This window comes from Dasypus novemcinctus, chromosome X (assembly GCF_030445035.2).
Source record: "Dasypus novemcinctus isolate mDasNov1 chromosome X, mDasNov1.1.hap2, whole genome shotgun sequence".
In the NCBI taxonomy this organism is placed as follows: Eukaryota; Metazoa; Chordata; class Mammalia; order Cingulata; family Dasypodidae; genus Dasypus; species Dasypus novemcinctus.
The window spans coordinates 62,613,455-62,641,250 of NC_080704.1; the positions used below are offsets into that span (position 1 = coordinate 62,613,455).

Consider the following 27,796-nt stretch of genomic DNA (forward strand, 5'->3'; position numbering starts at 1 on the left):
GGACTTGGTGTAGTCCTGAATGATATTGCAGGAACAGATGCAGGACATTTTATATCCTGCCGTAACACCCTGGATGGACTGGGGGAGAGTGTGAACTACAATGTAAACTATGGTCCATGCAGTGTGGCAGTGCTCCAGGGTGTTTTCACCAAATGTAATGAATGTGCCACACTGATGAAAGGTGATGTTGATGTTGAAGGAGCAGGGGTGGGGAGTGGGGTATATGGGAAACTCTTATATTTTTTAATAAAATATTTTGTGTGATCTATTTATTTTTTTAAAAAGACAATAAAATGTGCTTTAAAAACTATAAAAAAGAAGCTATTTTGATAAAACAGACTCTCTGTTTGTATCCCAACATAAGTGCTTATTTAATTTTTGGCCATTTGAATAGAGCACTTTTAAGAATTTTTATTTGTTAATTTAATATTACCATCCAGAGGTATGAAAATATACACTGAACAGACAAACACAAAAGAGTTAAGATACAACAACAGAAACATAAAGCTCACTAATTTGACTCATAATTCTTACTCCTTTGGTATGACTGCTTCCAAGCTTTCTATAATTTCACATCTTTGATTTTTCTGCTTTTAAGATCTTTGTCCAGGTGTGAAGGGGAATCACACAGCATTAACTCACAACTTTTTAAATTTCTTTATCTTTCCACAACCCAAAGAAGATATGAACATATGGGACTTTTGCCTATTTTTATTGCCATTTACAAAATGTCGCAGTGTGGGCTCGCCCGGAGGGCCGCTGCAGGGGCGGTGTGGGCTCGGGCGGAGGGCTGCAACACACGGAGGGGCCTTCCGAGAAGGCGCTCCGGGGCTGGCAAGGTGCGGAGGACACGCGGTAGGAAGAAGACTACCGAGGAGACCAGGATCTGTGCGCAAGTCTGATTTATTCAGGAAGTACAGCGGTTAATATAGGGTGAAGATGGGGGAGGGGCAGGGGGCATGGCCGGGGGGTGGCAGACGGCTGATAGGTTCGTGCAGGGGTGCATCACTGGTTGCGGGCAGAAGACGGGGTAGCCAGGGTTCTCGGCGGCAGCGAGGCGGGGCTGTCATGGCGCCGCGGTGGCCCTCGGGGGAGAGGCGGGGTTAGGCCACCGAGGGGGAAGCGGGTGCAGCTGGGCAGAGGGGCAGGCAGTACGCCCGAACCCCAAGCGGAGGGCCTTAACGCCCGTTCCCGCCACCCAGGTCCGACTCGCACCGGCGCCTGGAGACGAGCTGACCCTTGCTGTCGCCGCGCTCCCACACGGTGCCACCCTACAACAAAACAAGTTTAATTGCAGTATAGTATTAAAATGTAAAGATCCATTTTCTGGACAAAATTCTCTATCATCTATTCTGTATCTAGGTCATGCTTCATTACAAAAAAATAATTATGCTTCTGTAACCCAGATCCCCCAAATTTAGACCAATTTTTCAGTATGCATCCTAGTGACAAGCATTCAGGAACTAATGCCTTGTTCCCCAGGGCAGCAGAGAAGAAGAGAGAGAGAGAGAAAGAGCAGCCAGAACAAAGGTACAAAAGGCAGTGGGCTTCCCTTTAAGGGAACGAGGGAGTGGGACTCAACCCATGGATCCTCTTCTGCTACAGGCAAACTTTTGCTACCTTAGCAAAGGTAGACCAAATGCTAATTTGTAGTCAACCAAAAACCAAAAATGATGAATAAAAGAACAAATTCATCCACCAAGGGAAGGAGATGAACTGGTCCTCTGCCCTAAACTCATGAGCCTTGGTTCCTTTGGCAACTGAAAAAGTGCCCCACCCCAGATAAATCCCAAGTCCTTGGGCAATCCTGAACAGCAGCTGGAATCAGTGATGACGCAGTGTAGACAACTCCCTCTGCGGTCCACCTCAGAAGCATTCTCTGGTTACCATTTTTATTTTAGTCTTCATGGAGTTGCCAATTGTAAGGTCCTCAAAGCAGGGCCTTTATGGATAACCAGAGATGGTGAGAAGAAAACTTCAACATGAGAGTTAGGTAAAACTCACATTTATTTTGTCTGCAGGGACAAGGAGCCAAGGTTGGCTGAAAGCAATTCAGACCTGACTCCCCATGCTGCAGTTTCACTCTTGCTTAAATGCTTAAGTTTCTATTTAGCATCTGCTTTGATTATGCAATAGCTTTTGTGCATATGGATGAACACACATATCTGGTTATGTAATTGCATGATTAGTGTGTTCAGGAAATCCTGGTTGCATATACATTGCATGATAGAAAAAGGGGTGGATAACTCCACCCCAGGGTGGGAATTTTACTACATTAATCAAGCAAGTTTAAGTGAGGACAGCCAGGGACTTCTTCTGTGCAGGTCTGGGCAACTGGTTGAAGCTGGTTTCATACTTCATTCCAGCAAGATTTTCTTGACCATAAGAAATGGGATCTGGCACCAAGAGAGGGTTGCATCTCATTACCATCTAATTTACATATACTTCCTTTGTATCCTAGCAACAGGGAGAGAAAGGGGAACAAACAAGTTACTTTCAGGTATTTGGTCATTTCACCCTACATCCATCAGTATGATGTACATAAGGTACTGAAAGAGAAAAAATACCAGCCAAGAATCTGTATCTGGCAAAACTGTCCTTCACAGATAAACAAAAACTGAGAGTATGTTACTAAAAACCAAGAATTACAAGAGATACTAAAGGGAATGCTGCCAGTCGAGAAGAAAAAACAAAGGCAAGAGACTTGGAGATAGTGTAGAAGTGAAGATTATTAGGAAGGATAAATTAAAGGGTAAAAAAAGAAACAACAGTAAGGTATGACAATGGAAAGCCAAAGTACAATAGGATGAATTAAGTAATGCCTTTGAAGTAATAACATGGAATGTTAACAGCATAACCCCCAATCAACAGACATAGACTGATAGAATGGATAAAAAATATGAGCCATCTATATACTGTCTACAAGAGACTCATCTCAGACATAAGGACACAAAGAGGTTGATGGTGAAAGTTTGGAAAAAGATGTCCCATGCATATAGTAAACAAAAAAGAGATGGAGTAGCTATACTAATATTAGACAAAATAGATTTTAAATGCAAAACTGCCAGAAGAAAGTCATTATATATTAATAAAAGGGGCAATTCACCAAGAAGAAATAACTGTAATAAATATGCACCAAACCTGCATGCCCCAAGATATGTGATGCAAACATTGGCAAAACTGAAGGGAGAAATAGATGTCTTTACAATAATAGTTGTAGACTTCAGTACACTGCTCTCAGTATTGGATAGAACATCTAGACAGGATAAATAAACAGAGCTTGAATGATATATGATAAACGAACTAGATCTAATATTTATAGAACATTATATGCCAAAACAGCAGGATATACAATCTTTTCAAGTGCTCATGGAAACTTCCCCAGGATGGATCATATTTTGGGTCAAGGCAGTAAATTTAAAATTTAAATTTAAAAAGAATAGAAAAAATTCTCAATAAATTTAGAAAGAATGGAATTATACAAAATTATGAAAAACACTTTCTCTGATCATAATAGAATGAAGCTGAAAATAAATAATGGACCATGAAAGGGAAAATACATAAATATATGGAGATTAAACAACACACTCTGAAATAATCAGTGATTCAAAGAAGAAATTGCAAGAGAATTCAGTAAATAACATGACAAATGAAAATTGGAATAAAAAATATCAAAACATACTGGCTTTTAGGGCTTAGGATACCAGGCAAAGGCTGGACACTGCCCAGAGGAGAGAGGGACAAAGGTGGGAAATCAGAATGACAGAAATGTGAGTTGAAACCAGCAACATCCCCCACACTAAAGACACTTTAGAATTCTCAGACCTCTGGGCCTGCAACTACAAAGGGGCTCCAGGGATCTACAATCCCAGGAAAGGAGAGAGAGAAGGACAGACTAAGGATGATTCAGCTTCTGACCCACAAATTTGGTCTCCTATGTCCCATGAGCCCTTCCAGACCAGGTGGGACCACACACTGGTTTCTCCTGGGAGCTGGGGAAGGACTGGAGAAATCTGACCCTTGGAACCTCCGTCTCTTCTAACTGGGACTAATTGTTGAGGACTCCCCCAGGAAAGGGTAGAGAGAGGGACACAGCCTAAGGCTGACTCAGTTTTGACTCACAAATTTGGTCTGCTGTGTCCCAGGAGCCCTTCCAGGCCAGGTAGAGCTGCAGCATTGTCTGCCTTGGAGCTGGCAAGGAGGTAAAGATATACAACCCTCCCAATCTCCTCCTCTACTAATAGAGACTGAGTGTTGAGGACTCAGAGGGGAGTGGAAATATTTTCAACCCAGGAAAAGGGAGGGGCCGGCCAGACAGGGCTGGAGAACTGTCTCAAGGAAGTTTGAATTAAAATGCTCATAGCCTCCAGACAGGAAGCTCTATGACATTGATCCTGTCTGTGTTGCAACAAGTACACTCTGACCAGGCATTGAAATGAGAGTTGTCAAAGAATGTCATCTGCTGGCAAAACAAAGAAGTGCATAAAAGAAAATTAAAAATAAGTAAGAGAGGCTTTTTTCCTGCCTCTATAGTCTCCCTCTCCAAGGCCCTAAGAAGTGGGTCTACTACCAATTACTGGATCCAATGCCCAGTTTTGTGCAACCAGCAGGACAATCCTAACAATCCAGTTCAAGCCAAGAATCAAAGAGCACTGATAACACACAGCCTCCTACTGCTAAATCCCCACAAAAGAGAAAGAAATTGAGCATCTGAGTAAAATACATCCTAACCAGATGCCTAGATATCAGCAATTAATTATGGGCCATAGTAAGAAAATAGAAGACATGGCCCAGGAAAAAGAAATATCAAAGCCCCAAAAGAGATGCAGAATGGATTAAAAAAAAAAAAGAAAAAAACATGAGCCATCCATATGCTGCCTGTAAGAAACTCACCTTAGACCCAGGGATGCAAACTGGTTGAAAGTGAAAGGTTGGAAAAAGACACTCCATGGAAATACCAACCAGAAAAGAGCAGGGGTAGCTATACTAATATCAAACAAAACAGACTTTACATGCAAAAAAGTTATGAGATATAGAAGGCCATTATATATTAATAAAAGGGACAATCCACCAGGAAGATATGACAGTCATAAATATCTATGCACCTAACCAGGGTGCCCCAAAATACATGAGACAAACTCTGTGAAAACTGAAGGCAGAAATAGATATCTCCCCAATAATCATTGGAGACGTCAACACAACATTTGCACCATTAGATAGAACAACTAGACAGAAGATCAGCAATGAAACAGAGAAATTGAAAAATATGATAAATGAGTTAGATCTAACAGGCATATAAAAAACAGTGCATCCAAACTCACCAGGTTATATATTCTTCTCAAGTGCCCATGGATCTTTCTACAGTATAAATCACATGTTAGGGCACAAGCAGCTTTCAATAAATATAAAAAGATTGAAATTATAAAAAACATAATGGTGAAATTATACAAAACAATCATAGTGGCATGAAACTGGACATCAATAATAGGAAAAAAGTAAATTCCTAAATGTGTGAAGGCTGAACAACACACTCCTAAATAATCAGTGGGTCAAAAGAGAAATTACAACTGAAATCAGTAAATATATTGAAACAAATGTAAACAAGAACACAACTTATCAAAATTTATGGGATACAGTGAAGGCAGTCTTGAGAGGGAAATTTATAGCCCTAAAGGCCTATATTAAAAAAGGACAAAGAGCTAAACTCAGATTTAACTGAACAATTAGAGAAACTAGAAAAGGAACAGGAAACCAATCCCAAAGCAAACAGAAGAAAAGAAATAATAAAGATTAGAGCAGAAATAAATGTAATTGAGAACAACAACAAAAAAAAAACAGAGAAAATCAACAAACACAAAAGCTGGTTCTTTGAAAAGATTAAAAAAACTTGACAAGCCCCTACCTAGACTACAAAGAAAAACAGAGAGAAGATGCAAATAAATACAATCAGAAATTAAAGGGGGAAGTTACAATGACCTCATTGAAATAAAAAGAATCATAAGAGGATATTATGAGATACTGTATGCCAACAAACTAGACAGCCTGAATGAAATGGACAAATTCCTAGGAATACACGACAAACTTCACTGATGAAACAAACATAGAAGAACTTAAGAAACCAATCACATTTAAGGAGATTGAATCCATCATCAAAAATCTCCCAGTAAAGAAAAGTCTAGGACCAGATGGCTTCACAGGTGAATTACACCAAGCATTTAAAAAAGAATTAGCACCAATCTTGTTAAAATTATTCCAAAAAATTGAAAAGGAGGGAAAACTACCCAACACATTTTATGAAGCCAACATCACCCTAATACCAAAGCCAGATAAAAATACTACATAAAAGAAAATAACAGACTAATCTCTCTAATAAATAGAGATGCAAAAAATCTGAAGAAAATACTTGCAATAGAATCCAACAGCAAATCAAAAGACTTATACATCATGACCAAGTGGGATTTATTCTTGGTATGCAAGGCTGATTCAACATAAGAAATTCAACCAACATATACACCACATTAACAAATTGAAGGGAAAAAATCACATGATAATATCAATTGATGCAGAAAAGACATTCTACAAAATCCAGCATCCTTTTCTGATAAAAAACACTTCCAAAGATAGGAAGAGAAGGAAAATTCTTCAGTATAATGAAAGGCATATATGAAGAAACCACAGCCAACATCATACTCAATGGGGAAAGGTTGAAAGCTTTCCCTCTAAGATATGGAACAAAACAAGGATGCCCACTTCCACCATTGTTATTCAAACTTGTACTAGAAGTTCCAGCTAAGGCAATTAGATAAGAAAAAAAATTAAAGGCATCCAAATAAGAAAAGTGGAGGTAAAACTCTCACTAATTCTATACGATAAGATCCTGTACTTAGAAATCCTGAAGTATCCATGACAAAGCTATTTGAGCTAATGAGTTCAGTAAAGTGGAAGGATACAAGATCTAAATGCAAAAATCAGTAATGTTTTTGTACAATAGTACTGAACAATCTGAGAAGGAAATCAGGAAAATTCCATTTTCAATAGCAGCAAAAACCAAAAAAAAAAAAACAACAACAACAAAAACCCTCGAATACCTAGGAATTAATTTAACCAAAGAAATACAAGAACTATATGCAGAAAACTACAAACCAAAGAAATTCTAAAAAGTCCTAAACAAATGGAAAGACATTCCATGTTCATGGATTAGAAGAAAAAATATCATGAAGATATCAATCTTACCCAAATGATTTATAGATTCAATGCAATACCAACCCAAATGCCAACAGCTTACTTTACAGAATTAGGAAAGGCAATTAACAAATTCATTTGGAAGGGAAAGTGCACCCAAATAGCCAAAAACATTCTAAAAAAAGAAGAGCAATGTAGGAGGAATTTCACTGCCTGACCTTGAAATATATAAAGCTACAGTGGTCAAAACAGTATAGTACTGGCATAAATATAGGCACACCAATCAGTGGAATAGAATTGAGAATCCAGAAATAAACCCTCACCTATACAGTCAACTGGTTTTTGACATACCTACCAAGTTAATGTTACCAGGAGAAAACAGTCTCTTCAACAAATGGTGCTGGGACAATTGGATATCTATAACCAAAAGAATGAAAGAGAACCCCTCTCTCATTTTCTATACAGGAATCTACTCAAAGTAATCAAAGACCTAAATATAAAAGTCAGTACCATAAAACTATGAGAAGAAAATGTAGGGAAACACCTTCAAGACCTCATAGTAGGTGGTGGTTTCTTGCACCTTACACCCAAAGCATGTGAAACAAAAGAAAAAATAGAGAAATGTGATCTCTTCAAAATTAAACACTTTTACACCTCACAGGACTTTGCCATAAGGGTGAAAAGGCAGCCAACTCAATGAGAGGAAATATTTGGAAATCACATGTACAATAAGGGTTTAATATCCAGTATATAAAAAGAGATGTGACTATTCAACAATAAAAAGACAAATGACCAAATTTAAAAATGGGCAAAAGACTTGAATAGACTTTTGTCCAAAGAAGAAATACAAATAGCAAAAAACAAAAAAAATTAAAAAAAAACACCTGAAGAAATGCTCACCATCACTAATGATTAGAGAAGTGCAAATTAAAACTACAATAAGATATCATTTCACACCTAGCAGAATGGCCAGTATTAAAAAGTCAGAGAACTACGAGTGTTGGAGAGAATGTGGAGAGATAGGAACACTTATTCAGTGTTGGTGGGAATGGAGAATGGTACAGCCAATGTGGAGGACTGTTTGGCAGTTCCTAATGAATTTGAGTATAGAGTTGCCACGGGACCCTGTGATACCACTACTGGGTATATACTTAGAAGAATAGAGAGAAGTGAAATGAACAGACATCTGCACACTGATGTTCATATCGACATTATTCATGATTACCAAAAGTTGGAAACAACCCAAGGGTCCTTGAACAGAAGAATAGATAAATAAACTGTGGCCTATTCACACGATGGAATATTATGCAGTTGTAAGAAGATATGAAGTCTAAAGACTTTCATGCTACTTTACTGGAATTGTAGTTGGTGTTGGGGTTTAAGATATATTTAGGGGATTTGAATCTCTGGACTGACAATATGATAGCCAGGCCCTGAGCCTCAACAGACTTCAGCTCCTACAATCTGATTTATTGGACTCACCTCACTCAGCTAAGATGGAGTTGAAGAAGGACAACCACCACACCATGGAGCCTAGAGTGCCTACAACTGAAAGCAGGAGGATTGCATCCAGTATCCATGTGGAATCTGAGCCTCCTCTTGACATAGAGATGCCACGGACATAACCAATCCAAGGTCCACAGAGAAAAGGTGGCATTGGAGTGGAGTGGGAAAAGTGGACATGGTGGCTGATATGGGTATGGGGAATGGCAGGAAGAGATGAGATGTGGAGGCGCCTTTGGGACTTAGAGTTGCCCTGGATGGTGCTGCAGGGGCAATCACCGGACATTGTAAATCCTCCCAGGGCCCACTGGATGGAATGTGGGAGAGTATGGGCCATGATGTGGACCATTGACCATGAGGTGCAGAGATGCCCAGAGATGTACTTACCAAATGCAATGGATGTATCATGATGATGGGAGTGAGTGTTACTGGGGGGGGGGGGGGGGGGGGGAGTGGTGGGGGGGGTGGTAGGGTTGAATGGGACCTCATATTGGTTTTTTAATGTAATATTTTTACAAAATCAATTTAAAAAATTAAAAAAAATGTGAAACAATTGGAAAAAAAAAGAAGATATGAAGTTGTAAAGCATATGAAAACATGGATGAACCTGGAGGATATTATGTGGAGTGAAGCAAGCCACACAAAAAAAGTTCAAATACTGTATGACTCAGGAGACCTGAATCTCTGGACTGTCCATGTGACAGCCAGGCCTTGAGCCTCAGCAGACTTGCAACTCCTACCGTCTGACTTGTTGGATTTACCCTGGCCAACTAACAGGGAGGTGAAGAAGGTCAATCACCACACCAGGGAACCAAGAGTGCCTACAACTGCAAGCAGGAGAATTGCATCCATCATCCATGTGGGATCTAAACCCCCTCTTGATGTAGAGCGGGACTGGACTTAACCATCCCAGGGTCCACAGGACAGAGGAATAGAGTATAGATTAGAGTGGACATACTGGTGTTCTGCTGGGGAACTATTGTGATTAGTAAGGGAAGAAATTGTAATATTGATATGGAGAAAGTGGCCACGGTTGCTGATGGTAGGGAGAGAGAAAAGATATCATGTGGGTGCATTTTCAGGATTTGGAGTTGTCCTGGGTGGTGCTGCAGGGACAGATGCAGGACATTGTGTGTCCTGACATGGCCCATTGGGTGGAATGGGGGAGAGTGTAGACTACAATGTAGACCACTGTCCATGTGGTGCAGCAGTACTCCAAAATGTATTCATGAGGCACTGTGAATGTGCCACAATGATGGAAGAGATTGTTGATGTGGGAGGAGTGGGGTAGGGGGAGTGGGGGTATATGGGGACCTCATATTTTTTAATGTAAAATTTCAAAGAAAATAAGAAAAAAATAAAAAATACCAAAAACAACAACAATGAATACGGTATGATTGCATTAATATGAACCAAATATATTGTGTAACATACTGTATGATTCAAAAAAATTATAGGTATCCAGTACATATACATTTAAATAAGAAGCATATGTTTTATTCATCTGTGTTTTATTTTTAATTTTAATTATATTTTCAATTATTAAATGTACAAAAGTTTAAGAAAGCATATGAGTCATTGCAAAGGCAGTGCGGAAACAGAATTTATATATTCAATTATTAAATTAAAAAAGAAGAATGAGGCAAAATTGAATGTCTAACTGAACACCTGAAGGAGCTATAAAAAGAACAGTACAATAATCCCAAACCAAGATTTAAGAAAGAAATAATAAAGAGCAAAGCAGAAACAAATGAAATTGAGTAAAAAACACAATAGAGAGAATCAACAAAACCAAATGCTGGTCCTTTGAGAAGATCAACGAATTCTACAAACAGATAGATTATCAAGGAAAAGAAGAGAGAAGTTGCAAAAAAATAAAGTCAGAAATGAGAGAGGGGACATTACCACTGACGATGCAAAAATAAAAGAGGTCATAAGGGATACTATGAACAACCATATGCCAAAAAACTAGACAGTGTAGACGAGATGGACAAATTCCTAGAAACAAACAACCTACACTGACTCTAGAAGAAACAGAAGAGCTCAACAAACCAATCATAAGTAAAGAGATTGAAACAGTCATCACAACCCCCCCCCCCCAAAGATGAAAAGCCCAGGACCAGTTGGCTTCACAGGAGAATTCTACCAATCATTCAAAGAGAATCTAATACCAATCTTGCTCAAGTTTTTTCAAAATTTGAAAAGGAAAGAACAGCACCAAATTAGGTTAATGAAGCCCATATCAATCTAATACCAAAACCAGATAAAAATACAACAAAAGAGAGGGGGCAAGATAGCATCCGAGTAAGTGCACCCTCATCATCTCTCCTGCAAAGGACCAGCTGAGTGGGGACGGAATCCTGCCTGACCCGGCTGTTTTGGGAACCTACAAAGCAGGAGGTGTCTGTACGTTGACGTTGATCTGGAGAGACAGCAACAAAAGTCGTGCTTGCTTAAGGTAAACTGTGGGTTTCTAACACTGAAGCCAGAAGCTGTGGGTAGGCAAAACCCTTCCCCTAGTGCTGAGGGCTGCAGTATTCCCTGAAAACTGCTCATGGCATGGCAGCATTCCTGAGCCCCATGTTTCCCAAATGCATGAACCCCAAGCCCATGTTCCCTAAACCCCTGTAATTCACATTTCCCAGGCCCACGTACCCTAAGTCCGCATTCTCCTGGGCCCGTGTTCCCCAAGCCCAGCACTCCCTGAACTCCAGCATTCCCCTAGCACTCTGGTCTCAGACTAACTCTGGGAGTGGGAGGATTTTGGTGGGGGTGCAGAGGGGCCTGAGGAGTGTAGGTTCAATTTTCTGGTATTCCCCCTTTATTTGAGCTTGGAGGAGCATACCAGCTGGCTTGGGGAGAGTCTAGGAAGAGAGGAGAGGCAAATCTGCTGAGAGAGCCCAGTTTACCTAAATGCCCTGGGATAGGAAACTTGGTATGGGAGAAGGGTTGAGTCAGAAAATTAACTAACCCTCTGTAGCACACCTAAGGGAGAGGGACATAAGAACGTGCTTTGCAGGCTTCCAGTAGCATATTTAGGGTTCCTGGCAAGGTGTGGGTGCTCTCTCTCAAGAAACTAAGAGTCATTATTTTCTGTGGTGAGTTGGTTCACCAGGGTTCCATTTGAATCTCCAACAGGAGCCCTCACACAGCCTTCCTCCTGCCCTGGGAGAGAGGGAAGTGAGGAAGGAAGAAAGGGGGAAGGTCAGAGTCCTAAGCAGTTTATTCAATTGCAAAGAGAATTCCTTGATTGAGGCCTTATCTGGTCTTTTTGTTGGTTTGTTTTCTTGTTTTTCCTTCCTCTTTATCCCCCCCTCCCATGGTTTTCTTGTGAGGGCAAGCAAGCAAAAGTTTGGCTCTCAGAACTGGCCAACTCCGAGGTCTGAGGCACAAAATACGCCTCCCTTGGTTGGTCCCTCGGGACGAGGTATGCACCTACGCCTCCCCACAGGGGAACCTCACGCAAGCCCCCTCACACCACCTCCATCTGGGCCAATCTCAGGGCCTCCTACCTCGTAAAGACACGCCTGCTCTCTTCCACCTATCAGCGAGCTATCCAGCTCAGCCCTCTCAAATTTAAGCTCTCCCTAGTAACTACTGACCAGCCTAGTAGATGAGTTCTGCTTCTATGCCCTTATAAGGTAACAACAGCTAATCTAGCCTATCAGAACCCAATCACCCTCACCAATCCCCTCTCTTCATACTCTATAAAACTGCTTGTACTTCCTCAATAAAGTAGACCTGCGCCATCCGCCTCGTCTCCGCAGTTGTCCTTCGAGTCACTGTGCATCCTCTCACGCCTGCGCCTCCCCACCCTGAGCCCCCTGTCTAGAGAAGCGGGGGCTCCTCACCTCATTTGGCGCCCAACGTGGGGCTCCCTGTGGGGCCTGGCTTCGACCGCTCGCCATCGTCCAGGAGCAGGTAAGGACCCCTCTGGGTGCACCTCCCCTAGCTAGCATGGGGAGCTCACTCTCCTGGCAGCAAAGCCCGCAGGTTCGGGCCCTTGCCGCCCTCTTAGACTGCCACAGATGTAAAGTCTCAGCCCGTCAGCTTCAGACCTTCTGGGACCTCCTTCTTCCCTTTAACCCCTGGCTTACCACCACCAACCTCTGGGACCCAGACACTTATCGTGTGCTCATAGATCAGGTCACCTCTGCCATGGAGCACAAAAATAAGCGTTTCCCTCCTGGCCTCATTCCTACCCTCATCACCATTTGCTCCTGCCTCCAAGGAGCCGCTCCTCCCACCACGGCTTACAGCTGCGAGGAGGCCAACCCCACTGACGACAGGGACGACGACTCCGTCTCCCTCGTGTCCCAGCTTAACAATCTCTTAGAGCCCGCACAGCCGCAGGCGCTCTCTCCTAAAGTGCAAAATCTTGAGCCATTGGCACCTCTGCTTAAGCATCAAGATGGCGCATTTCCGCCTTCTTCCCTGTCCGAGCCCAAACATGGCGCACTTCCGCTTTCTTCCCCGCTCGCCGCGCCCAAGGACCCACGCGGCCACCCCCCATCTCCTCTCCCGGGGAAGGTGCCACCTCCCTCTGCAGCGGCTACGTCACTCTACCCTGAACTTCCTGCTGCCGCAGCACAGGAAGTCCCCAACTTCCCCCACCCTCCCGGTCCACAGGGCGGGGCCGCCACAACCACCCCGTTCGCCCAGGCGGCTAGCACCTGCCTAGGACTAACCAACCCATACCCGTACGCCGGCTCCTCCATGTTTGCCCCTTGGCCGTTCCCCACCAGTCTCGAGTCGCAGCCAAATAATTCCCCATCATTTCCCGCTGCGCACTTCCAAATGATTTGTCAGGAGCCTTTACCTCTGCCCGCCCCGAGCGGCTCTGCTCAGCCTTCAGCTGGCTTCCCCCAGCTCTTCCCCCTCAACATCCAACAGACTCCACGGCGCCCCCTCCCTTGGTACCCCCACGAACGCGCAGAGGTCAAATGCCTCAGGGAGGCAGTGAAAGAGGACGGTCTCGGCAGCCCATATGCCAGACAGCTCCTCGATGACATCTCTCTTCACTTAAATCTCCCTTATGATTGGCTCTCTGTTGCCCGCGCCATCCTAACTCCCGGTCAATTTGTCAACTGGCGCGCGCATTTCCAGAACCAAGCCGAACTCCAGGCAGCCACCAACCTGCAGAACGGCGTCCCCTTCCCGGCCGAGGCCTTCTTAGGCACCGGGCCTTTTGCCAACCCTGGGGTATACGCCCGGGCGCCTGCCGCCTTTTGGGATCAATGCCGTTCGGTTGCCTTGCGAGCCTTTCAAAGCTGCTCGGCTATTAAGACTGATGGTCTCGCTAAACTTACCCAAAGGAAGGACGAGGACTTCTCAGCCTTCATTTCGCGAGTCCAAGAGGCCTGTGAACGAAAAGTAGAAAATGATCAGGCCCGCCGAGCCCTTGCTAGGGAACTTATCCTAGAAGGGGCAAACTCGGCCTGCAAGCAGGCCATCTTGCCTGTGCGTGATAAAGACATACATGAATGGATATTGGCGTGCAAAGACTTAGATCAAACCACCCAAGTCCTAGCCACCACCCTAGCCACCTCCATAAACCATTCCACTCAGAACCTCGCCGACACCTTGGTCTCATCCCTGGCCGAGGCCCTCTCCCTTACCGGAGGCTGCTTTAAATGCGGGGAAACGGGCCATTTCACCTGGGACTGCCCCCAAGGACCCCGCCCTTCTAACCATCGGCCTCCAGGGCCTCCCACTCCTTGCCCAAGGTGCAGGCGTGGCTATCACTGGGCCAGAGACTGCCAGTCCCGCACAAATAAGAGTGGCAAGCCTTTAAACTTCCAAGGGGGCGGGCCCCAGCCCCACAACCAAGGGGTCCCCCCCCCGCACGCAAACCACCAAAGCCATAATGTGGTCCATCCCCATCCACCAAAATAAACCTCTTCTAGCCATAAAAGTTGGAGGAAAAGGTGGAGGGCAATGGTTTCATGGCACCCTTGACTCCGGAGCTGAAGTCTCCTGTTTCCCCATTTGTTATGAACACCTATGGGAAACCATACCGAGTCCTCCCATACAAGGAGCCACTGGGGAAGTGCCCTCCCGAAAGACTAGGAAATTAATTCCATGGGAGGACGAAGATGGACACAAAGGGCTATTTCAGCCTCTCATTGTGCCAGAACTCCCTACTATTCTATGGGGCCATGATATCCTCAAACAAAGCAGTGCTATCATCTCCACTGAGCACCCTGGGTCTACGGAGCACCCCCAATTCTAAGCGTCATTGCTCGTAATTTACCGCCTCCACCCGTTCCTCTTCAATGGGACACAGAGGAACCTATCTGGGTTGAGCAATGGCCTCTCCCGTCTCATAAATTGGAAGCTTTAAAGTTATTAGTACAAGAGCAGCTACACCTGAAACACACAGAACCCTCTGTTAGCCCATGGAATTCCCCAGTCTTTGTCATACACAAAAAAGACAAAGAGGCATACCGATTCCTCCATGACCTACGCGAGATAAATAAGCATATAAAACCAATGGGTTCCCCGCAACTGGGGCTACCTCACCCGTCAGCTATTCCCAAAAAATACCACATACTTATTATTGACATCAAAGACTGTTTCTTCTCCATACCACTGCATCCTAATGACCGCGAAAAGTTCGCCTTCACGGTTCCACTGCCCAATCATCAAGGGGCTAATGCTAGATATCAATGGACCGTGTTACCGCAAAGTATGAGAAACAGTCCAGCAATGTGCCAAAATTATGTCAATCAGGCCATTGAACCTCTTAGATCCTCATATTACGCCATCCACTATATGGATAACATCCTCATCGCTCACAGTGAAGAAGAAATGCTAATCAAAGGGCTAAACCAATTAAAATTAAACCTCCAACAAATAAACTTAACCATCAAAGAAGAAAAGGTACAAAAGGTAGCCCCATTCACATTTCTTGGATACTGAATAACCTCCCATATAAACCCCATATCACCCCAACTCGAGACTCCGGAAGCTCTCACTCTTACCGAGCTGCAACAGCTTTGCGGACATATCAATTGGATTAGAACCTCCATCCCTATCACTACACAAGACCTTGACCCCCTTTTCCAGCTGCTTAAAACACCTGGACACCCTTCCAATATAATTCATAAAAAGATTAAAATCACCCCGGCTGCCAAACAAACCATAGAAAAGGTGTCCCAGGCCTTGTCGAAAGCAGTTATCAATAGATATAACCCTGAGGAACCAATCTTAGCTCTAGTCCTCAAAACCCTAGGCACCCCAATGGGAGTGTTATGGCAAAATGGGCCTCTTCTTTGGGTGCATTTGTCTAAATCTCACATTCCAAAGCTACCACTAATACAGGCCTTTATATCCTTGGCATCAGACCTTGTCACTTTGTGTAGGCAAAGGTACAATGTAGAACCTGCACGAATTATATGGCCATTAAATAAAGAACAAACTACCACCCTCTTGCAGGAGAACTATAGCATGCAAGTGCTCAAGGAACAGTATACTGGGGACTTTGATACACATTACCCTTCAAGCAAGTTGTTGCAAGGCCTTACAGGCATAAAGTTAATGGAACAAAACCATGCGTTCCCTTCTGGAGTGCCTATTCCTCATGCCACAGTAGTATTCACTGATGCATACAAACGTGGATTTGGCTTTGTAGCATATACAACCAACAAATGCACACCCTCATATCAGGCTTATAAGTTAACAAATTCAGTCCAGAGGGGCGAGCTACATGCAATCATAGCAACCCTTCAAACATTTAGTCAGGAACCACTTAACATATTTTCAGACAGCCAGTATGCCTGCCAGGTTTGTAAAACCATAGCATACTGCACCTTCTTCCCCACAGACTCACCTCTAGATGCAGCCCTGGTTGACCTAAAAAAGGCCCTGGAGCATAGACATCACCCCTGGTATATCAGCCATGTTAGAAGTCATACCTCACTTCCAGGAGCTATAGCAGAAGGAAACCATTTGGTTGACTCTTTAGTCTCGGCACTCCTAATGCAACAATTGACCGTTGATCCCATCAGTCAGGCAAAAAATCTGCACGCGCGCTTTCATTTTTCAGCTGTGTCCTTAAAGCACTTACTCCCTGACGTACCTTTAGACACATGCAAACACCTAGTGCACCTTTGCAAAACCTGCGCACCATTCTTACCGTTGGGACCCCTACAACCTCAAGGGGTTAACCCCTGAGGCCTGAAGCCCAACGCACGCTGGCAAATGGATGTCACCCACATCCCAACATTTGCTAGGCTAAAATATGTACATGTCATCATAGATACTTATTCTCATTTAACTTATGCGGCAGCCTTGGCCAGTGAAAAGGCTAGGCACTGCATAAAGGCACTGCGACAAGCCATCCTGTTCATGGGAGTGCCTTGGGACCTAAAAACAGACAATGGCCCTGCCTATACTAGCAGAGAGTTCCAAAATTTTATCAGAACGTACAACATTACACACCATTTTGGCATCCCATACAATCCACAAGGTCAAGTCATAGTAGAAAATACGCACCATCGCTTAAAGGTTCTCATTGAAAAAGAGAGGGGTATACAGCCCCAAGCTACACCAGATGAACTATTAACCTCATGCCTAATACACTTAAATTTGATGACATTTGACAAGAATGGCCTCTTGCCAATGCATAAGCATTGGGGGCCCTCTATAATATCTACTCCTCTTCCCCTCATATATTGGAAGAACCCAGAATCCAACAACTGGCAGGGACCCAGCCCCCTTTTAACCCAAGGACGAGGGTTTGCTTGTATTTTTCCAGATAACGTCCCACAGCCCATCTGGATCCCTAGAAGGAATGTCCGCCCAGCAACCAGAGAGACCAAACTGACCCAGTCAGGGTCCATGGAAGCCATCCCGGAGGGACCGCCGGCGGATGCGAGCTCTCCAACACCAGATACAACACCTCAACATGTCGGATGAAGCTCCAGACATCACCGCCCTGATCCGCCTGTATAGGAGAGCCAGAGCCTCCGGCCCAACGAAGCCCCCTAACCTCGTTGCCGTGCTGCTTGCTATGCTCTCGCTCGCCTCTACAGGCCAGGCCATGGAGGTCTGGGCAGCAGTCCGTCATCCTCCTGGATTCCTTTTCCTTTCCCCACAGAGCCTTGTTTTTCCCCCAACTCATCCTAAGCAACTGCTCTCTACAGCTACCATGCAACCCCACCTTCGTACCCACATCGATAACTCTCACTGTTTCTCTTACTCCCCCCCCCCAGACGCTCTCTTACTTATAGCCTTTGGCAGTGTTGCCAATCCTATAACCAATCCTTTTGGAATTATACCCTCTCTCTGCAGCATGACATAGAAACCTTTAATGACCTCGTTGTCCCTGAATTTACTATTAGCCTCCTCAGTCAGCTACTCAATAAGTTCACCCAATTTTTCAACCCTGCCAATCTCATTTTCTATGGTATCCTTTTCCTAATAGCTGTTATTCTTCTCATAGTGTTCAGACGTGTCTTTACCTCCCTAACTGCGTTAAAGCAGAACCAGCGAGTTCTGGCTATCTCCACCCTAGCCTTAAAAGAAAACAAAGGGGGAATTGAGGGCAAGCATGCAAAAGTTTGGCTCTCAGAACTGGCCGCCTCCGAGGTCTGAGGCACGAAATACACCTCCCTTGGTTGGCCCCTCGGGACGAGGTATGCACCTACGCCTCCCCGCAGGGGAAACTCACGCAAGCCCCCTCACACCACCTCCATCTGGGCCAATCTCAGGGCCTCCTACCTCGTAAAGACACGCCTGCTCTCTTCCACCTATCAGTGAGCTATCCAGCTCAGCCCTCTCAAATTTAAGCTCTCCCTAGTAACTACTGACCAGCCTAGTAGATGAGTTCTGCTTCTATGCCCTTATAAGGTAACAACAGCTAATCTAGCCTATCAGAACCCAATCACCCTCCACCAATCCCCTCTCTTCATACTCTATAAAACTGCTTGTACTTCCTCAATAAAGTAGACCTGCACCATCCGCCTCGTCTCCGCAGTTGTCCTTCGAGTCACTGTGTGTCCTCTCACGCCTGCGCCTCCCCACCCCAAGCCCCCTGTCTAGAGAAGCGGGGGCCCCTCACCTCATTCTTGCTTCCATTTTTTTTCTTTTTTTCTATTAAGTGCTGCATGCAGTGTTTCTTATTTGCTGTGCTTCTTCATCCTTGATTTCCTCTTTTCTGTGTGCACTGATTTTGGCTACCAATGCTATCCCCATTTCTTTACATCTTTCTACCCTCCTCATTTATTGTTTCTCTTACATTCCACCTCTCTTTGCTTAGCCCCCAAGTTTTCTGATATTTTATTTCTAATACCTCTATTTTGTTTTCTGTCTTTTATTCACCCTTTATATTGCTGTTCTTTCATTTCTCTTTCCCTCTCTCCTGACCACACTGGCCTTTTAATTCATACTATATTCCTCCCCATATCCAGTTTACAATCTCATTATAGGTACTCCACTTTTTTACTTTCATAACTCTACACAGCTTACATGAGTTTAATATCCATTTTCCTAGATCTCACATGATTCTTCTGTTAACACTCACCATCAATACTACTATTATACTTTTTCTTTTCTTACCCCTTTTGCTTTCTCTGGCCCTAATATTTTCCTTCAAGGGAACTTAGACAACAAAAAGGAAATAGAATAAGAACAAAGTGACAAAGAGAAGACTTAACTTGCACACAAAAATAACACCTAAATAAACCCTGATACTACACAGAAAAGCTAATCAATTGAATAAACCCATCAAGATAAAATGACTACCAGACAGCAACAAAAAATTGCAAACCTTACCAATTATCAGGAAAAAATGGCCAGTCCAATGAACAAACTACAAACCAGGAAGAGGAGCAGAACATTGAACAACTAATCAAAGCTCTCCAAACATATGTCATAGACCAATTTAGTGAAGGGAAGGAAGAGATTAAGGATATTAAGAAAACACTAGGAGAGCATACAGAAGAAATTATAAACATATGCAAAAAGATAACAGATATGATGGTAATGAACACCACAATTCAAGAAATCAAAAATACACTCTCAGCAAATAACAGCAAACTCAAAGAGGCAGAGGAAAGAATTAGTGATGTGGAAGACAGTACATCTGAAATCAAAGTGATAGTAGAATTGATCGATAAAAAATAGAAAAAAATCCAGCAGGGACTTATAGACCTGAATGACAATGCAAAAATGCACAAACATATGCCTTATAGGCATCCCAAAAGGAGGAGAGAAGGGAAAGGGGACCGAAGGGGTGTTGGAGGAAATAATGGCTGAAAGCTTCCCAAACCTATTGAGGGACATGGATACACATGTCCAGGAAGCACAATGCATAAATCCCAACAGGCTTACCCAAGACATTCACTTGTCAAATTATCCAATGCTCAAGAAAAAGAGAAAATACTAAGAGCAGCAAGAGAAAGAGAACCATCACACAAAGGAGGCTCCATAAGATTAAGTGCTGATTTCTTATCTGAAACCATGGAGGCAAGAAGGCACTGGTGGCGGCGGACTTGGCCCAGGGGTTAGGGCATCCGTCTACCACATGGGAGGTCCGTGGTTCAAACCCCGGGCCTCCTTGACCCATGTGGAGCTGGCCCATGCGCAGTGCTGATGCACGCAAGGAGTGCCTGCCACGCAGGGGTGTCCCCCATGTAGGGGAGCCCCATGCACAAGGAGTGCCCCTGTAAGGAGAGCCGCCCAGCATGAAAGCAAGTGCAGCCTGCCCAGGAATTGCACTGCACACACAGAGAACTGACACAACAAGATGATGCAACAAAAAGAAACACAGATTCCTGTGCAGCTGTCAACAACGGAAGGAAAGAAGATGCAACAAACAGACACAGAGAACAGACAACTGGGGTGGGGGGTGGGGGGTGGGCAAGAGAAAAAAAAAAGAAGGCACTGGTATGACATAGTTGAGGTGCTAAAACAAAAAAAATTCCAACCAAGAATACTCTATCCAGCAAAGCTGGCATTCAAAAATGATGGAGAGTTCAACATATTCACAGATAAACAGAAACTAAGAGTATGCCAACATGAAACCTGCCCTTCAAGAAATAATAAAGGAAGTTCTGCAGGAGGAAAGATAAAAACAGGAGAGACAGAAGTGGAGGAGACTGTAAGAACAACTAAAAAGACAAAAAGAGAAAAAAATTCAGACAAAATATGACAAACACAAATCCAAAGAAAATAGGGCCAATAAAAGTAATACCTTGAAAGTAGGTCCACAGAGAAAATGTGGCATTGGTGTGGGAAAAGTGGCCATGGTGGTTGATGGGTGCGGGAAATGGGAGGAAGAGATGAGATGTGGAGGCGTTTTCGGGACTTGGAGTTGTCCTGGGTGGTGCTTCAGGGACAATTACCGGACATTGTAGATCCTCCCAGGGCCCACTGGATGGAACGTGGGAGAGTATGGGCTATGATGTGGACCATTGACCATGAGGTGCAGCGATGCTCAGAGATATACTTACTAAATGCAATGGATATGTTATGATGATGGGAGAGTGTTGCTGGGGGGGAGTGGTGGGGTGGGGGTGGTGGGGTTGAATGGGACCTCATATTTTTTGAATGTAATATTTTTACAAAATGAATTTAAAAAATTAAAAAAAAAGTAATACCTTGAAAGGAATAGCACTGAATAGCAATGGATTAAACTCTTCTGTTAAAACACAAAGATTAGAAGATTGGATAAGGAAATATGACCTGTCTATATGCTGTCTACAAGAAACACATCTTAGACCCAGGGATTCAAGGAGATTAAAAGTGAACAGCTGGAAAACAATCTTACAGGCAAACAGTAACCAAAAAAGGACAGGAGTAGCTATATTAATATTGGACAAAATTGACTTTAAATGAAAAGTTATTCTGAGAGATAAATATGGACACTACATATTAGTGGAAGGAATAATCTTTCAAGAAGAAAGAACAATCATAAACATTTATGCCCCTAACAAGGGTGCCTCCAAATATATGAGGTAAACTCTGGAAAAGGTAAGTGTAGGAATAGATGCCTCTACAATTATAGTGGGGTCCTTTAATACACCACTATCACCATTATACAGAACATCTCATCAGAGAATCAATAAAGAAACAAAGACTTTGAACAATATATTAGAGGAGCTGGACCTCATAGACGTATACAGAACATTACACCCAAATACAGCAGGATATACATTCTTCTCAAGCACACATGTATCATTCTCCAAGATAGACCACGTGTTAGGCCACAAATAAAATTTCAGTGAATTCAGAAAGATTGAAAGCATACAAATAATTTATCTGACCACAGAGGAATGTAGCTGGAAATCTTCAAGGGTCAGAGACTCAGATTGGGCACCAAGATATGGAAGTTAAACAACACAGTCATACAAAAAGAGTGGGTTAGGAGGAAATCTCAAAAGAAATCAATAACTACCTTGAAACTAAGGAAAATGATAGCACAACATATCAAAACTTATGGGATGCAGCAAAAGCTGTACTGAGAGGGAAATTCATACCACAAATTCATACACCAAAAAGAAGAAAGAGTTAAAATTGAAGAACTAACTGCACACTTGAAGGAATTAGTAAAAAACCAACAAACTAACCCAAAAGGAAGAAGAAAGAAAGAGATAACAAAGATCAGAGCAGAACAAATGAAATAGAAAATAAGAAAGCAATAGAAAAAATAATCAAAACAAAGAGGTGGTTCTTTGAGAAGATCAATAAAATTGACAAACCCTTAGCTAGACAAACAAAGAAAAAAAGAGAGGAGATGCAATTACACAAAATAAGAAATGAGAAAGGCAATATCACCACTGACCCCACAGAAATAAAGACTACCATAAGAGGATACTTTTTTTTCTTGTTTGTCTGTTTTTGGTTTATTATTATTATTTTTTTATTATTGACTTTGTAATAATATTACATTAAAAAAAAATATATATGAGGTCCCATTCAACCCCACCACCCCCACCCCACCTCTCCCCCCCCAGCAACACTCATTCCCATCATCATGACATATCCATTGCATTTGGTAAGTACATCTTTGGGCACCTCTGCACCTCATGGTCAATGGTCCACATCATGGCCCATACTCTCCCCCATTCCATCCAGTGGGCCCTGTGAGGATTTACAATGTCCAGTGATTGCCCCTGAAGCACCATCCAGGGCAGCTCCATGTCCCAAAGACGCCTCCACCTCTCATCTCTTCCCGCCTTTCCCCATACCCATCAGCCACCATGTCCACTTTTCCCAATCCAATGCCACCTTTTCTATGTGGATATTGGATTGGTTGTGTCAATTGCACCTCTATGTCAAGAGGAGGCTCAGATTCCACCTGGATGCTGGATGCAATCCTCCCACTTTCAGTTGTAATCACTCTAGGCTCCATGGTGTGGTGGTTGTCCTTCTTCAACTCCATCTTAGCTGAGTGTGGTGAGTCCAATAAATCAGATTGTAGGTGCTGGAATCTGTTGAGGTTCAGGACCTGGCTATTACATTGTCAGTCCAGAGATTCAAATCCCCTAAATATATCTTAAACCCCAACACTAACTGCAACTCCAGCACATTAGCATGAAAGTCTTATGAAGAGAGATCCCATCTGAGTCCAGATTCGTCACACATAAACACCAGTTCCAAAGAGGGGCCATCTGACCTGGTAGTTAACCCCATCTGCCATGACCATAACTCCCATGGGTCTCTTTAGCCCTCAAAGGAACCAATACCTGGGGGTTGTATCTGCTTTATCTGTCTCTCAGACATAAGAGGATACTTTGAAAAACTATATTCCAACAAGAAGGACAATTTAGAGGAAATGGACAAATTCCTAGAAACACATAAGCAGACTACACTGACAAAAGAAGAAATCGATGATCTCAAAAAACCAATCACAAGTCAAGAGATAGAATCAGCCATCAAAAACCTCCCAACTAAGAAGAGTCCTGGGCCAGATGGCCTCACAGTTGAATTTTACCAAACATTCCAGAAAGAACTAGCACCAATCTTTATTAAACTCTTCCAAAGAATTGAAATAAAAGCAATATTATCCAACTTATTTTATAATGCCAAAATTACACTAATACCAAAGCCAAACAAAGACACCATGAGAAAGGAAAATTACAGACTGATCTCTCTAATGAACCTAGATGCAAAAATCCTCAACAAAATACTTGCTAATTGTATTCAACAACACATTAAACAAATTATCCACCAAGACCAAGTGGGATTCATTCCTGGTATGCAAGGATGTTTCAACATAAGAAAATCAATTAATGTAATACACAACATAAACAGATTGAAGGAAAAAAATACATGATCATGTCTATAGATCCAGAAAAAGAATTTGACAAAATACAGCACACTTTCTTGAAAAAAAAAAACATTGCAAAATACAGGAATAGAAGGAAACTTTCTGAACATGATAAAAGATATATATGAAAAATCCACAACTAATGTCATTGACAATGGTGAAATCCTGAAATCTTTCCCTCTAACATCAGGAACAAGACAATGATATCCACTATGAACCCTTCTATTTAACATTGTCTTAGAAGTACTTGCCCAAGCACTGAGGCAAGCTCCAGATATGAAAGTCATCCAAATTGGAAAGGAAGTCAAAATTTTACTATTTGCAGATGATGTGATCCTACACATAGAAAGCCCTAAGAAGTCTACGACAAAGTTTCTAGGACTTATAAATGAGTTCAGTAAAGTCACAGGTTTTAAGATCAATGTGCACAAATCAGTAGCAATTCTGTACACCAATAATGAGCAATCTGAGGAGAAAATCAAGAAACAAATACCATTTACAATAGTAAATTAAAAAAATCAAATACCTAGGAATAAATTCAACTAAACATGTAAAAGACTTATACACAGAGAACTATACAACACTGTTCAAGGAAATCAAAGAAGACCTAAATAAATGGAAGAATATCCCATTTTCATGGATAGGAAGAGTAAATATTAAGATGTCTATCCTACCCAAACTGATCTACACATTCAATGCAATCCCAATAAAAATCAACACAGCATTCTTTAAGAAACTAGAAAAACCAACTATGAGATTTATTTGGAAAGGAAAGAGGCCCCGAATAGCCAAAGACATACTGAAATCAAAAATGAAATTGGAGGAATCACACTACCTGACTTCAAAACATACTACAAAGCTATAGTAGTGAAAATGGCATGGTATTGGCACAAGGATAGACACACTGAACAATGTAACTGAATTGAGAGTTCTGATATAGATCCTCATATATACAGTCATCTGAGATTCAACAAGGCCACCAAGCCCACTCAACTGGGAGAGAATGGTCTCTTCAACAAATAGTACCTGGAGAATTGAATATCCATATGCAAAAGAATGAAAGATGATTACCATCTCACACCTTATACAAATCAACTCAAGATTGACCAAAGCCTTAAATTTAAGAGCCAAGACCATAAAGATCTTTGAAAACAATGTAGGGAAGCATCTACAGGACCTTATAATAGGAAATGGCTTCATGAACTTCACACCCAAAGCATGAGCAGCAAAAGAACAAATAGATAAATGGGAGTTCCTCAAAATTAAAGCCTTTTGCACCTCAAAGGAGTTTGTCAAGAAAGTGAAAAGACAGCCTACCCAATGGGAGAAATATTTGGTAACCATATATCTGATAGGAGACTAATATCCTGCATATAGAAAGAACTCCTATGTTGAAAATAAAATGACAACCCATTTAAAAAATGGGCAAGAGTCTTGAACATGCTTCTCTAAAGAAGAAATACAAATGGCTAAAAAGCACATGAAAAAATGCTCAAAGTCACTAGCTATTAGGGAAATGCAAATCAAAAGTACAATGAGATACCATATTATTTCCATAAGACAACTATCAAAAAACAGAAGATTACAAGTGTTGGAGGGCATATGGAGGAATGGGAACACTCATCCACTGCTGGTGGGAATGCAGAAGGATCCAACCATTCTCGAGGACAGTTTCATAGTTTCTCCAAAAGCTAGCTATAGCTTTGCCATATGACTCAGCAATTCCACTGCTGGGTATATACCCACAAGAACTGAAAACAAGGACACAGACTGATATAGCCACACCAATTGTTCATGGCAGCATTATTCACTATTGACATTCATCAACAGATGAATGGATAAATAAAATGTGATATATGCATACAGTGGTATACTACTCAGCTATAGAAAGAATACAGTACAAACACATGGGATAACATGGATGACTCTTGAGGACCTTATGTTGCATGAAGTAAGTCAGGCATTGAAGGACAAATACTTCAGGACCTCTCTAATATGAAATAAGCAAACCAAACTGTCTCAGAGAGCTAGAGACTGTATGATAGGATTAAAGGAAGTTGGGGTTGGAAAGGAAGGTTGTGAGCTGAGGCCTACATGGGTGAAATCTATGATAAGCTGGAGGTAAGTATTTGTACAGGGAAAGGATAAGATGGGGGCATAGGGATAGCTTTGGGTGGGGCTTTTTGGGCATGAGGGGGCCTAGGTTTGGGAGGATGGGTCAGATAGCCCAAGGAATTGGGGGGAGGGCTGGGGGAAACAGTTGAATATGGGAAATTGTAGGTATGTAGTTGAAACTATAGGGAAACGGACTTTGGCCCAGTGGTTAGGGCGTCCGTCTACCACATGGGAGGTCCGCGGTTCAAGCCCCGGGCCTCCTTGACCCGTGTGGAGCTGGCCCATGCGCAGTGCTGATGCGCGCAAGGAGTGCCGCGCCCCGCAGGGGTGTCCCCCGCGTAGGGGAGCCCCACGCGCAAGGAGTGCACCCATAAGGAGAGCCGCCCAGTGCAAAGGAGGGAGCAGCCTGCCAAGGAATGGCACCGCCCACACTTCCTGTGCCGCTGACGACAACAGAAGCGGACAAAGAAACAAGACGCAGCAAAAAGACACAGAAAACAGACAACCGGGGGAGGGGAGGGGAATTAAATAAATAAAAATAAATCTTAGGCGTTTTCAGGACGTGGAGTTGTCCTGGATAGTGCTTCATGGACAATTAAGGGACATTATAGATCCCCCCAGGGCCCACTGGATGGAACGTGAGAGAGTCCGGGCTATGATGTGGACCATTGACTATGGGGTGCAGTGATGCTCAGAGATGAACTTACCAGGTGTAATGGATGTGTCATGATGATGGGAGAGAGTGTTGCTGTGGGGGGAGTGGGGGGCGGGGGCGGTGGGGTTGAATGGGACCTCATATTTTTCATAATGTAATTTAAAAAAATAAATAAATAATTTAAAAAAAAAAGAAAAATTGAAAAAAAAATAAATATTAAAAAAAAAAAAAGAAACTATAATGTTGAGAAAACTCTTTAGAAAATATAATAAGGAGGGATTACCTGTTTAAGGTACTTAAAGGGGGGGGGCATCTGACCCAGGGGCATTCTTCTGGGGAATGTGTGAGTGCTCATTTTGTCATAGTGTGTTATATCATTGGATGGAGACCCATACAATGAGTGTGAAGGTGTACCCACATCCTGGGGGAGGCCTGATGTTCTCAAACAGAGGGAATTATGTCTCGAGAGAATTGGTGGCTCCCAATGGTTTAGAGCAGTCCAGTATGTCAAGTCTTCATCGTTGTTGCAAGTATCTATGAATCTAGTCCTTCAAGTAGTGAAGATTGATTGACACTGTAGGCCCTGAGGGGAGGGGGAGTGAGGAATAGCATAGATGGTAACAGGGTAACTTGGGGGCAATGCAAGTGTTCCACAAGATCATGCAATGATGGATATAGGACATGTTAAATTACACCAAAAATGTATAAACGTCTATAGGCTAAAATGTAAAACATAATGTAAAACATAACATAACTAAAAATTTAGAAAATTATACAGTCTAAAGTATAAATCATAATGCAAACCAAAATGGAACCCTGTTTGATAGCTATGTTTCAATATCTGTACAGAAGCTGCAGCAAATGTAACATGAACATGAAAAAGATTATTGCTGGGGAAGGGGCAAAGGTTTTGATGTTGGATATATGGGAGTCCCCTCTATTGTATATGTGAATTACTGTGATCTAAAACTTTTTTGAGGACAAAATTAAAAATTAGAAAAAAAAAAGATATACACACTGAGGGAGAAATGAAAGAAATTGCCTTGCCACTGTACATAGAGGGCAAC

At 42.7% G+C, this 27,796-nt stretch overlaps 1 long non-coding RNA gene across 1 annotated transcript in view; it reads right to left on the reverse strand.

The window, feature by feature from the left end:
• Nucleotides 1–894: 894 nt before the first annotated feature.
• LOC131277191 (uncharacterized) overlaps nucleotides 895–27,796 on the reverse strand; it is a 74,776-nt gene continuing 47,874 nt past the window's right edge. Inside the window, exons 3-4 of the long non-coding RNA XR_009184359.1 lie at nucleotides 13,995–14,045; nucleotides 895–1,271 (exon numbers count right to left, since the gene is read on the reverse strand). This is a non-coding gene — a long non-coding RNA (uncharacterized lncRNA). The remainder of the gene's footprint in view (nucleotides 1,272–13,994; nucleotides 14,046–27,796) is intronic.